At 33.3% G+C, this 15,647-nt stretch overlaps 1 protein-coding gene across 1 annotated transcript in view; it reads left to right on the top strand.

Annotated features, from left to right (window-relative positions):
- LOC145284035 (equilibrative nucleoside transporter 1-like) overlaps positions 1–15,647 on the top strand; it is a 67,737-nt gene that overhangs the window by 213 nt on the left and 51,877 nt on the right. The window lies entirely within an intron of this gene.

Below are 15,647 nucleotides of genomic sequence, written 5' to 3'. Positions count from 1 at the left end.
ACGCTTAAATATGACCTTTTAATTCACTCCAATTTCGTATTTATTATTATAGAGTCAATTTTTGGTCGATTACTTCATATTTTATTGTATAGTTATGATTTCAAAGTTTGAAAAATATGATTTGAGTGCTATTAGCTAGAATTGAAACCGGAGCCAAAATTCATAATAAGGATCTTTAAAAAAAATTTTGGCGATCATTAAAAAGAAAGAAAAGAAGAAAAAAATGACGAACATAAAGAACAGATTTTTTTTTATTACATTGTACACCCAATAAAAAAACACGAAAGACAGAACAATATAAATTTTCTTGAATTTCGTGTATAAAATTTCAAGCAGCTTTTTAGATTTAAACTTTAACGTTATGTTTTTGTGCTTCTTAGATGAGGATTCATAATTTGTATTATTTAAATTCTTCGGACTATTGTTCTCATCATGAGTGTTATTTTCACAAAGTTTCGGGCAATGTGGCATCCGATCTTTTTCATGTATATCTTACCGAACTCGGAAATTTGCAATTGTAAATGACATGAGACTTTATGTACCCAGATGGAATGAAATCATGCTACCCCGTGGAATGAAATCATGCTACCCCGTGGAATGAAATCATGCCACCCCGTGGAATGAAATCATGCTACCCCGTGGAATGAAATCATGCTACCCCGTGGATTAAATAAAGGATTTCGTTCGAAATTCTCAAGTTCGCCAGAAACATTTCCGAGTTCGACAAAATATACATGACGAAGATTCAATGCCTCTATTCACTGCGTCACGGGCTCCGAAGGTGAAATTGTCTGAAGATAGCGATTTCGGACAGAGGATTATTTGGCCAAATACGTGGTGAGACGGCAACAACTATGGAAGGCAGTGATTACTGAGGATACAGTTAAGAGATTTAGCATCCCTACCCTGTCGCGGTTTTCCACCTGACCAAGATCGTGAAACAATAACTATGAAGATGAGGATTACAGTTGACAAATAAAAATAAAAATATACAAATTACTTATCACAAAAGATTCCAATAATAGGCAAAAGTATCTGGGGTTGTTCTTAGATAGGTTTTATATCGGAATGCTCCGATAAGTATCAAAAATCGATAATGAAAAACTCCGATTAAGAAAGGAACAATCGGATTTTGACCAAAGTTTACACCCTTACACAACCTAACATCATAAGTGCATTCTAGGAGTCTTTTGCCGCACAAGAAAAAAGACGGACGTATAAAATTAACAGTAGGTTCTTTGATAAGACAGGCGTGTTCGAAATGAATGTTTCTGCTTTGAGCACAATTTAACCATTATACTTTACTTTTGTATTTTAAACTTTAATTAAAGCCGTTATATAAAATCATTTACTAAAATCAACGTAGATATTCTACATTGCAATGTAGACTATAATGCATTGTAGTCAAAGTCACTGCGTAGAGGCATATGAAGCTCTCTCCTGGTGAACTGTGGTTAGTCTCTGGTTAGAGCAGGCAATCAATCGATTTGATTGAAAATGAGTAATGTTACCGATTTCGATGACAATAAATGTATTGGAAGTTTGAGACATCTTCTGCTGATCTTAATTAATACCCACGCAACGTCGAGTCTCTTCGCTAGTATATAAATATATATCTTAATTAAATAGTTTTTAAGAATTAAAAAGAAAATTACGTGCATAAAAGTTTATCCATTGATACGTGTTTCTGAGTATTACCTGTCATCAGCGTGGCTGCAACTCTTGGCAATGGATCAAACTTAGCATTTTACTATTGAGCTCCAACATCTTGTCAGATTTTCTGTATGTTTTAAATATAAGATCTGTTGTTATTTTTTATTCGCCGTATAAGGTGTTTATTTGTATTTAATGTTCTCTTTCTGGAGCGACGAAAGTGTTACCTCAGCTTTTTGTTTATTTGTTTTGCGTCGCTTCCTTTTTTAACGGGGTTTATTAACTTATTTATTTAGTTTATTAAATATTCACATATTTTTATTATTTAAATATTTTAAAACTTTTTTACGTGCATCAATATAGAAACAAGAAATCTTATATATATATATATATATATATATATATATATATATATGTATATGTATATTGTGTGTGTGTGTGTGTGTGTTATGTATATATATATATATGCTTCGCATATTTGTGCTCTTTTCAAAACATTATTCATGACAGATTGCAGAATCTCTGGATTGCAATTTACCTCCCTTATTTCTTTCCTGATGTTTTCCTTCAATTCTTGCAGGGTTTTGGGTTTGTTAACATAGACTCGTTCTTTAAAATATCCCCACAAGAAAATATCGGGGCTAGTTAAGTCTGAGGAACGCGGTGGCCATTTAACATTGCTAATTGAAAATCCAAGTGCGAAGCTGAAAATGGGCAACATTTAAAAGAAATTATTTTTTATAAATAACGATTGTTTGAATTTTGCATGTTTTTTTTTTTAAATTTCCCAATGTCTTAATCAGATTGTGTTGAAATTATCAAAAATAAGAATCTATTTAAGTTCAAAACCTTTCAGTGACTTTTTGGACACCCTGTATAACTATTTTGAAATAGTTTATGATAAATTAATATATCCATCATTCATTTTTAATTTTATTGTCTATTGTACTATATATGTGCATGATTTTTGTCAAAATTAAAATAATTAATAAAACGGTCACATTAACATTTTTTCATGTTAATCTATCTGTTTTCCTGCCCCACCCTGTATCTGTAATGTAAATTAAAAAACTTTTAGCTCCTAAATTACAATGATTTGTATCAAGTTTATACATTTTAAAAGAATACTTAGAATAATAGATGCTAATAATGCTATTTAGTTAATTTTTTTAAAAATTAAATATAAATAAAAACAAAATTTCAATTCCATGGTTATCACTCGTTACCGTTAAACACATTAATCTAGTCGTCTCCATAAATTTGCTGTTTTGATATCTCATTGTAATACAGTTTCCTATTCCAATAGCTTCTTTCCAAGAACTGCAGGCTCACAGAACTCTTTTCACGCTGACTGATTTCCTCCTACCTACGACCTTGATATTTACATGCCTAAGTGCAATAGGTACTTTCTGATTTTCGATCATCATCTTTCATTATTGCTAGCTCATTTCATCAAGTGGTTTCATACCTCGTCTGGAGCAACATAAAACCATCAAAAACTAATTATGGTTTGGAAAAAAAGAAGCCAAAATGTAATATAGTCCTCTATATATCGTGTTTATATATTTACGAGTATATATGAATATGTCTATTTTCTACAGGGTAGGGCAGTTCAACTTGCTTATTTTGAAATAGTAATATTTAGAAAATAAGCAAGTTTTCCTGCCCCACCCTGTATTTGACGTGTGATATAAAATGTCTCTAGGATGTTGAGCGTATATTTTAAGTGTATATGTGATCGTCTAGTAATGTGCGTACAAACAGGACATACACTATTTATGATAGACGGTCTTTATAATAATAGAGAACGGATACAGTTCTCTTTTGTGGGGGTTAACACCACCAAATAGGGAAATATACCTTATCCATCTGGGATGATCTTGATTTGACGGATTCTTGGAAAAATTGCAAATGAAAATTCGTACGACCTGAAGACTTGGTTATATTTACAGCATCTTTATCTACCGATGTTTCCAAATTGGAATACTGCATGCTGGTCTTAGATTTGTACATCTTAACTGTCGACATTTTCCGACAATCTTCCCTGTTCCGAACCATGACTGTGTCTGCTCTCTCTAACTAACAGCTCTCGTATCTCTACATGTCTCTCAGAAACCATCTCCCCGTTAAATGACGTCATCAACACCTATCAACGCATGCTCATCTCTGTCACTAGCCATCTGTTTTAACTTTTACTCATCAAATTCTTTGTATTTTCTCAATTTAAAATGCCTTATTCGCTTGGATAACATACTTTCTGTCATTGCCATTTCTACTAAATTATGCCCTTATTATTAGCCATGGGCTAGCTACACGGTATAAGAATAAGTTGATTTTGATAACTTGTAATTGTTTATGAAAGAATAAGTTGATTTGCCGCAAAACAAACTTGTAATTTTTATGAAATATAGAATCAATGATTTTTCCAATGGATGAACAATGCATTTTGTCATAGAAAACAGCAATCAGTATTATGGAAATGAGCCGAAAAACTAGTTTACATATCAATAAAAACTAACAAAAACCTCCGTTAGACATGTTAAGTTCATTCTTTTATCTCCACAGAAGGTGCTCGACTGAGATCCAAATAGCTAGTTTCCCCTTCCAATGCATTCACAATAATGAACATAGCTACAAATGAGTTTTCTTTCTTCTCTCATGTGCCGAACATCAAATATATCTTTCATGAAAAAAATTTAAAAAATCAAATTAAATTTTCACGAAGAGCTTTCACCACCGCCCCTATTTACACCGGTATTAATAAAACTAAATTAAATTTAATATAGCCCACATTACGACCCAGCATTACAAGAAGCTGTGTTCCAAAGTCCGTAATAATTGGTTCATTAGTTTAAGAATGACTCTTGTACGTCAAAAAATCAAATATACCTTATTTTATAAAGATCGAGATTAATTAATAGCTTGATTTATTGTTATGCCTTGTTTCGCTCTTCTAGGTTGATATGTTGTAAACAAACCACAAAACCAAACGAAATTCATGATGATCGGTTAATTAGTTTTATATAGACAGAGATTACTTAACATCTGATTAGTCGTCATCCATTGTTTCATTCTGTTGTCATTAACTCAACATCCACACTCTAGATTCTAGAGATTCTCACCAGGACATTTTTCCCGCCCATTAAAATTATTTCGCTAATTATCGGCCTAGATTCTGGCTTATTTTAACGATGAGAGATCCTTTGAAGCTACTCATTAATTAATAATGCCCTCAAGAAGAAACAGGATCCGTAAGCCACGATTTTTAATTTGCCTTTCTTTCATACATATAATTCCATATGAGAACACGTGTGAATTTTGACACTAAGGTAAACGTTAATAGCGCCTTCTGATCGTTACAATATGATTAATGTTCACTTAATAAATACTCAACCCGTATCAAAACCAGAAAACTTAGAATTCTGTCTCTATAAATGATCAGAAAGACGTTTACTTATCGTGCTCAAGAATGATTGACTTATGTGTGAAATCTCCAATTTAATAAATACTGGCCGGAGGGGGGGGGGTCGGCATTGCTGGATTAGAAAATACGCTTAAATATATTTTAATTCATGCAGATTTCTTATTTATTATTAAAGAGCCAATTATTTATTGAATATTATAGTGTACCCAAAAATATAGTAGTGATTTCAAAAATTAATAGAAATGACTTCGGTGTCATCAGCTAGAATCGAACCCAAAGCATTTAACTCCCTAACCGCGTTCCCTGTCGATGCATCTATCGAGATAGATAAGACGGTTTAATTTTTTACGACTTGATGGAATGAATGTAATTTAGGCATGCACAAGCAGAAGTAAAAATATGTCGGCAAGTTGAAATGTACATTTTGCATTTCAACTTGCCGAGCTGATGGTCTACTTGTATTGCATGTCTGGTATTCTGCACAACTACTTGTCCAGCACCCCCTCACTCACCCATCCTAACTGAAACTTTTAAATAAAATAAAATGAAATGAGAGCTCAAGCAAAAATTACGTTTAAACCAGGACTAAACTCAAAGAAAACCAACCTGCCTCCTCCCTTGAGACTTGCATTTACTAATATCTGCGGGCTTAGAACTAACTTAGATGATGTTGAGTCATTTCTCCTTGTAAACACCCCGGATATCTTAGCATACTCGGGAATGCTGATCACGCTGTGATAATGGTAGAAATCAGCCTAAATTCTCGCCCTAAAACTGAAGACCCACTACTCAAAACAACGAGGTATTACAAAAAGGCTGATTGGGAAGCCATCAGGGAGCTAATCAAAGATGCCCCATGGCAAAATATCTTTACTCTTCCAGCGGAACAGTGTGCAAATGAGACAACTGAATGGTTCAAAACTGCTATTGAAGCACAGGTTCCCGCACGGAAATTCTATAGCAAGCCCCACTCTCCCCAATGGTTTACTTCTGCTTGTGCAGCTGCCATTTGTCAAAGGCAGCATGCGTTCCGCAGATTCAACCGACATAAGTCCAGCTCAAATAAACAGAAGTTTATAGAAGCTAGAAATAATTGTAAGAGAGTGATAGACACAGCTAAGACAGATTACTCTGAAACCACCAGAAAACGCATCGAAGCACAAGAAATTAGGAACCCGGGATTTTTGGAAAATCTACAACAGCGTAGTAAATAATGGACAGTCAACTATTCCCCCACTATCAAACAATCATGAGGTTGCTTGCACGGCAACTGACACGGCTAATCTGCTTGCCAGTCGGTTTGCCTCAAACTCCACACTGAACTCGGTACACCACTCACTCCCTGATTTTCCTCTGCGAACAGACGCCACACTAGACAATTTGAAAATCACCCCTTCTCAGGTACATGCAATTATAAAAAACCTAGACACCTCAAAAGCATGTTGACCAGATCTCATCCCGGCTGTGCTATTAAAAAACTGCTCTGCCGAGGTTGCTCCAGTTCTGTCCAAACTTTACAATAAATGCCTTAACGAATCTTGTTTTCCCGACTGCTGGAAAACCGCCTCTGTGGTACCAGTCTTCAAAAATTCTGGTGAAAGAACTGACCCACTAAATTATCGCCTCATTAGCCTCCTCCTGCTTTTCGCCAAAATATTTGAGTCCTTAGTTAATCAAGCCCTAGTCCAGCACCTAACAGCTGCTAAACTCCTGACTGACAAACAATATGGATTCAGGCAAGCCCGTTCAACAGCAGATATCTTAACTGTAGTTTCTGAATGTATATACCGTTCATTGGATAAAACAGGGGAGGGTAGAGCGGTGGCCCTTGATATATCTAAGGCTTTTGACAGGGTATGGCACGATGGTCTTCTAAGGAAAATTAGATCATATGGAATCACTGGAAGAATTCATAATGTAATTACATCCTTCTTAAGTAATAGAAAAATCAAAGTTGTCCTCGACGGACGTACATCCAAACAATATGACATAAATGCGGGAGTACCTCAGGGGTCTATCCTTGGACCTCTATTATTCCTGATATTCATAAACGACCTCCCTGATAAAATTGTTTCTGAGATGGGTATATTTGCCGATGACACCACTCTCTATAACAGATATGAGGGGAAAACAAATAAACACATATCCAAGGAAATGGCAGAAACACTAGACGATGACCTCCAATCCATAGTGGAATGGGGACAAAAATGGTTGGTCACATTCAATGCTGCTAAGACTAAGCTTGTTTCCTTCCATAACTACAAGAAACCTTCTCTACCACCAATATCAATGGCCAAGAACACATTGCCTCAAAGTACTTCTTTTAAACTCCTCGGCCTAACGTTTACAGGGAATATGAACTGGAATAGATACATTGAGAGCATTGCCAAGGCTGCTGCAAAGAAGGTTGGCTCCCTCTACCGTGCTAGAAAACTACTTTCGTCTGGCAGTATCCTATACCTCTATAAGGCAACCATTCGCTCATGTATAGAGTACTGTTGTCACGTCTGGGCTGGTGCATCTGCTGCTTGTCTCTCGCTCCTGGACAGGGTTCAAAAGAGAGTCGCCAACCTGATAGGTCCTGAACTGTCATCTAGGCTTCAACCTCTGTCCCATCGACGAGATGTTGCATCCCTCTGCCTGTTCTACAAATACTTTAATGGTGAATGGTCTGACGAACTGCAAACACTTGTACCTCCCCGACGTAACTATCCCCGACAAACCCGACAAGCTACTAAGTCTCATCCCTTTACAGTAGAGATTCCTAGGTGCAAGAAAGCCTTTTACTCCAATAGTTTCTTCCCCAGAACTGTGGGTCTTTGGAACTCCCTTCCGGGATTCTGCTTTCCCAACTGCAATGATATGCAGAAGTTCAAGTGTAATGTTAACAAACATCTTTCTACTCTTCTCCCTTTATAATGACCCCGCTAATTAAGTCCCTAATAGTAGCTCCTGCTTCAAAGTGGCACTGTGCCTTGTTTGGGGTGAAAATTGAATAATATATATATATATATATATATATATATATATATCGAGAAAGTAATTTAAAAAAATTAAAAATACTTGAAGCACTATATATAAAAACCCAGCACCCATCTATAAATAGCATTAATTTTGAAAGTAGCAATAATGTGCTGAAATGTTTAGCATAACCAGTATACGACTGGTTTTACTAACATTGCCTTTTATCATCCTAATTTTTAATCGATTTTTTATCACTCGTAAATGTATATTTTAATCGACTTTTCATTGACTCTTTTTATCATTCGTAACTATATATTTCACTTCTATTTTTAATATTTTATCTCCACCTGATGATGATTCAAGAAAGAATCGAAAGCGCTCGTGTGAACCATGGAACATTTGTAAATACCTTCCATCTTGAAGTTAAAAAAATCTTACGAAAGATCGAAAAAATGAAAAAAAGAATCATTAAGCAAGGTATCTCTGTTGTTTTTAATAATGTTTGCCTGAATATATATATATATATATATATATATATATATATATATATATATATATATATATATATCTGTACGCATTATTCATCTATTCAAATGTTTTACTCCTTATAAACCATCATTTGTGTATGATTACAGTGATATGTGACCGGTAGTTTGAGAGTTTATCAGTTAAATATTTACAGACAGACACACACATACATCTACTGTTTAATTTATATATATATAAAAGACGTTTTAATTAATGCTAGTTTCATAAATTCTGGCAAAATCTCTTGTGAGCATCTTTAAAACATTTAAAATAAACAGACAAAAAGTCTTGGAAATCATGTTTTGGATGCAAATATTTTATTAAAGTCATAAAATAGTACTTTAAACTTTTTATTGTTAATTTCGGATAGTAAACAATTCATCACCAAAAAGTTTTGTTTTCGTAATTTAACCCTGGCACATGTTGTTATTGTTGCGGTGGTCAAACTTACACACGATAAAAACTAAACCATAACTTTAGAAAGTACAGTATAACATTGGGATACGGCATTAAAAATTAGTAACAAAATACAGTACAGTATATAATACACATGTATATAATTAAATAATATTATAAATAACACCGTATCGCGGGGCAAATACAGTAACCAGAAGCTGGAAAAACATCGTATTTCACATCGTAACCTGAAAAAACCTGTATCCTAGGGCCACCGTATCTCGGGGTTCTACTGTAAAAAAAACTTTATATTCATTGGGTTGTCCATATATTTCGGATAAGATTAGTTGAATCAAGATATTTGCGATTTAACTAAAAAATAAAAATAAATAAACGGATAATATCCTGTTTGAGTTTACTGCGCTTCCTCTCTCTATTTATCTATCACTCTTTCTATTCCCCTCGTCAGATGCAAATAATAATAGCACTTTTATCTCTTGCGGTCTCCTTCTTTCTCTATTTCTTTCTCTATCTCTATCTTTCTATCTATCTTTTAATATACAGGTTAAGTAATAATTAGGGCTATGACAACCGCGTATTCTTTTCCTTGTTTTGATTCTCAGGTATATATCCATTGATATCTTATATGTTTTTTATGTTGAGTGATGTGGTTCTCGGTCAGTTAATTGTGTCGAACTGTTGCAGATATATACTCGAAAGTCAAAACAATGAAAAGAACATTCTGCTGTCATAGCCCTAGTAATAATAGTATGACGCTTCATTTTCTCTTTTCCTCTTTCTATCTATCTATCTATCTATCTATCTATCTATCTACCTGCGTATCCTCTCTTCATCTATATATCTAGTGCGCTTCAATTTCCATATACAGATGCAGGTTAAATTTTAATAGTATGGATATTCTATTCTCCGTCTCTCTTTCTCTCTCTCTTTCTCCCCCACTCTCTTTCTCTCTCTCTCTCTCACTCTCTCTCTCTCTCTCTATATATATATATATATATATATATATATATATATATATATATGCCATAAACCTGACGAATTCTCACGAGAATGAAATGCGGAATATTCTGTGTAGCTTAATTGACATATATATTTTTATAAATTACTACCTATGTATTGAGCACCGTTGATATAAATACTTAAAGTTTAAGCATAAAATTATACTTTCGTATATGAATTTATGTGGTTAAACGAAGTTGTCATATATATATATATATATATATATATATATATATATATATATATATATATATATATATATGAGTGCGTGATACCCTGCTCACCCTATATCGATAAATTTTAGAGCTACAGACTTGAAATTTGATACATAGAATATTCGGACACGTGGAAAACTTTTTAATTGGTTTTCATCTGGAAAAAGGGCAGCTAAAGGGTAAAGAATTGAAAAATTGGTATATAGAGGCCATTGGATTTCTATCTATTTGTAAACTGATTCAAGAATGCGCATGCGTGATTGGTTCACATGACAGCTTTCTTATGTTAAAAGTAAGAAGGTTTGAATCACTTTTTTAAACGTGTCAAGCTAGTCTAATGGTTATTGTACTTTACTCAATGTCTTTAAAGGTTGGTTTTGATATTTTCTCGAGTATTTTTTTCCTTACAAGAAGTGAACAAAAACAATACTCGTATGCACATGTCTCATTTTCTGTATTAATTGAAATATAATATTCATGCGTATATTACAACAGGGCAATGTCGGATGGCTTGCTATACATATATATATATATATATATATATATATATATATATATTTATATATATATATATATACTAGCAAAAGTACACTTCGTTGACTGGTTCAAAAACAGCCTACAGAAAATGGACTCTGATTTACGAAAGTATGATAGGTTATGAAAAGAAAGGTTTGTAAATTTGGGTTGAATTAGAGGGTATCAAAACCAAAGCAAAATATGATGAAAGTAAAAATAGAATAGATAAACCCCATAATTTATTACACCATACCTGTTCACACTGAAACACTTATCACAATATTCTGTGGATATATATTAAAAAACCTGGTTAAACTTTGTGACATATTTCCATTCTTTGGAGGTCAGGTGTGACCGAACACCCCATAATTTTATTATACCATATTTCTTCAAGCTGAAACATAATTATCAAAGTATACTTACAAAGATAGATATGAAAAGTCTTTATTAAAGTTTGTGCCTATTTCAATTCTATTGAGGCCAGGCGCGAACGCAGACCCCACAATTTTATTATACCATCCCTACTTAAGTTAAAACATACTTATCAAAGTATTCTTATGTACGTCTATATCAAAAACACTTGTAAATGGTTGTTTTTTTTAATTTTAAAACTTTTTATTTCCACACTTTGTGGAACAGGCGCGAACGCAGACCCCACAATTTTAATGAACCACCGTTTTGCCAGATCAAACATACCCATTCCTGTGTCTCGATACATGTTCTATCATTATACGTAATCAGTTTTTTTAAATAATCAACCATATACGAGACTATTCGTGACCAGGCACACACACACAGACATTCAGCTTTATATTATATATGTATATATATATATATATATATATATATATATATATATATATATATATATATATATATATATTATTTTAAAAATAAAATAATATTATATTGTATTTTATACTATATTTTTTAAATTAAATTATATTTTAAAAATAATATATATACCGCTCCCCATGTTCAGGATACCAAGTTGGTTAAAGGGAAACTTATTCCCAACTCGCATTTAGGTAAAAATGCACTTTCGTAAATAACTAAATTCATTCAAAACATATCGCTAAAACCAAAACAAACAACATCTATATATATATATATATATATATATATATATATATATATATATATATATATATACATGAAATTTATTTATACAAACGTTGATGGCTACACATGTGCATACATGTTTCTGTAATCACCCGCGTTGGGAGATTACGTCTTCAGGCCAAGAATTATCGTCGAGAACTGAAATTTCAAACAAAAATATTTTCTCATTTCGTTTACAAAGTTAGAATGTAACATGGGTGGGGGTTATAAGCGAGGAGAGGATAAGTGAGGTCTTTAAAGATATTTTATTTCCCTTTTTTTCTATATTCCTTTTTTAAGTTTATGTATCCCATCGTTAGGTTTTACGGCATAAGGTACTTGAGAATTTAGTATTTTTGTCTCACGCTCAGTAAATTACAAACATTCCTTATGGCTATTGAGTGACCAGTGTCTTTCAATCCACATCCACACACACATACACACACACACACACACACACACACACACACACACACACACACACACACACACACACACACACACACTAGAAGCAAACATACGCTTATACCTATACTTAGGAGTGGATATACACTGTTCGCTGTATTTTACTCACACACACGCACTGAAAACAGACAATAACTATAACGACACACAAGAATAAAATAAAAATAAAAATAAATTAAATAAATAAATAAAATTAAATTAAAATAAAATAATAAATTAAATAAACGATTAAAATATAAAAATAAAAAATAAAAATAAACATAAAACCCCGGAAGTTATCAACCTCATCATGCATACATATATATATAAATACACGTATAAACACCCACACTTTTATACACCCGTGTATATATACACACATATACACATATACACATACATAGATACATAATGCTCACATACAGTTATAACATGTTTATATTTATACTCACGCAGTTATATCAATGCACGGACCCTCAAATATATATATATATATATATATATATATATATATATATATATATATATATATATATATATATATATATATATATAATTTTATTGTATAAGCTCCAATGATAATTGTTGAGCTTGGCATTATCCAGATAAGTCTCCTCTTGTGGAATTCCTCTTACGCATTAAGCTATATATATATATATATATATATATATATATATATATATATATATATATATATATATATATATATATATATATATATTATTTTATTTTATTACAATTTCACCCCAAACAAGGCACATTGCCACTTTGATGTAGGGGGCTACTATCAGGGACATAAGCTACAGGGTTACTATGTGGGGAGTTGGGCAGAAGATGTCAGTTCACGTTACACTTGAACTTCTGCATGTCAGTACAGTTGGGGAAGCAGAAACTCTGAAGAGAATTCCAAAGTCCAGTGGTTCTGGAGAAGAAACTACTGGAGTAGAAGGATCTCTTACATCTTGGGGTCTCGACTGTAAAGGGGTGGGACTTTGCTGCTTGTCGGGTTTGTCGGAGGTATTTACGTCGAGGGGGTACACGTGCTTGCAGTTAAGTCTATCTATCTCTATCTCTCTTTCTATTTTCCCCTCTGAATGCGAATTAAATCCTATGAATCTATCTATCTATTTATCTATCTACATATTTATCCATCTCTTTTTCATTTATCAATCGCGCTTGCTCTATAACTTTTCACGTGCTAGTTCAATAGTAATAGCATTCTATATATATATATATATATATATATATATATATATACGTCTATCTATCTATTTATCTAGCTAGCTAGCTATCTCTTTGTCAATATTAAAGTTTGCAAAACTCAGTCATGTTCTGTAAAGCTGAAAGCAAAACAACAATTTCCTCTGCCAAACAACCAAACCAAAGACTTTGAATAAATATTTTAAGATATAAAGAACTTTAAAAACGTTTTTCTCAAAACAACTTGATTCGTTATTACATAACCAGAAAAACGGTTAGTATGTCATTTGAACATATAAACCTAACTAAACACCAGAAATAAATATTTAAAGATGTAAAACATTTGAAACACTAGAAATTTTACTAAAATGATTCGACATTAAATACTTCGAAAATGGTTGAAACGAAACAACCAAACCACATGTTTGATATGGAACTAGGGTGACGCCGATAAATATGAGAGTTTGCACACATGCAAGATTCCAGAGGGATTTTATCTACATTCTTGTGTCCCATAAAATGACAGAAATTCTAATTATCACCGGCAAGAGAGAAATGTCGGGAGATTATGAATTGTGCAAAGCAAAACAAAATTCAACAATGTAATATGCTAATATTTACATTGCAGGAATGTGGGTTGATATCTATATAAGACAGTTAATAAATAATATGCAAGGGAGAGAGAGAGAAAGAGAGAGAGAGAGAGAGAGAGAGAAAACAGCAGATTGACAATCTTCCAACATGAGTGACATTACTTTGCCGTCGCTGCCACACACATAAACCAACCCCGACAGCTAAACGTCTCTCTCTTTGTCAATGGGGAAAAGTTTAATTGTAAATAAAACATATGTTGATGAATTTGTCTTTGTGTTGATTTTGAAAATAACGACAAAGATTTGGCAGGTGTATGTGGAATTTAGCAAATATTAGAAAAATGCAAGCTACAAAATTATATATACATTCAGGTCCAGTAACAAGGAGAAGTCCAAAACAACTGGAAACAATGCCGAGATAAGCGGAGATCACATACAGCACCTGGTAGTCCTAAATGTTCACCTTTAGTACTGACCGGGCTCAACGTTGCTTATCTCATGCATTACATTGTGAAAAAACTTGTACCTACGATAAACAGAACTAAATTTATCGCCAAAATTATGACTGGTGTTAGTGACCTTGAACTTGGACCTAGCTATCACAATATTAAATTAGTTCTAAGTTAGACAATGACCGATATTTTGATCAAGATTAGTGATGACCGGTCAAGCGACTGTACGCAAACAGACAAACTCGACCAAAAGCATAGCCTTCAATTTCGTGACAGTCATCATCATATCGGATGAATGAAAAGATTTTATTGCTGGCATTGGTTTCCCCGATAGTTTTCTAGTTATAATTTTCCACAAAGATATCAGGTGCAGAAAAAACGTGAAGGTTGCCAACATCCGAAGTTAAAGCCTTAGCGTCTTATCATATACAGTGGGTGCAATAAGTATCCGATACAAACCAAAAAGTTCATTAATTTTTATTACATGAAAACAAAAGCGATAACAAAATTCTATTCTAATGTATTTTTGTATGATAAATACAAATATTGTATCAAAAATCATATATAATCACGTATTCACTAAATAATTACATAAATGTCATATCTAAGGTTCAAAAAGTATCCAACACATACACAAAATCGTATTAGTATTTAGTAATATGGCCTTTACTCGTCATAACAGCTTCCAAATTTTGAGATACTTCCTTACAAGATTGTTACAAATGTTAACTGGAATTTAATTCCACTCTTCTTGGAAAATTCGTTTAAGTTCTGTCAGATTCTTCGGATCTCTCTTTTGTACAATCAACTACAACTTTTAGCACAGGTTTTCAATTAAGTTGAGGTCAGGTGATTGACATGGCTATCCTAATACCTCTATTTCCTTCTCCTGAAATCATGTAGTAGTTGCCTTAGTCGTGTGCTTGGGATCGTTCTCCTGCAGGGATATCCAACCATTAGGCACGTTACAATCCTCTGCAGACTTCGAGAGATTATCGTCAAGTATGACCCGATATATTTGAGAATTAATTTTCCTTTCTATGATGTGAAGTTTTCCAGGGCCGGCTGAAAAGAAATAACCCCAAACCATTATACGCCCATCTCCAAATTTCACTCTAGGGATAATATTTGGGGGTGGGAC

Source organism: Euprymna scolopes, chromosome 8, assembly GCF_053919585.1.
Source record: "Euprymna scolopes isolate OS-2025 chromosome 8, ASM5391958v1, whole genome shotgun sequence".
Classification (NCBI taxonomy): Eukaryota; Metazoa; Mollusca; class Cephalopoda; order Sepiida; family Sepiolidae; genus Euprymna; species Euprymna scolopes.
The sequence above is the reverse complement of the archived record's forward strand: the minus strand, read 5'-3'. Positions and strand labels throughout refer to the sequence as shown.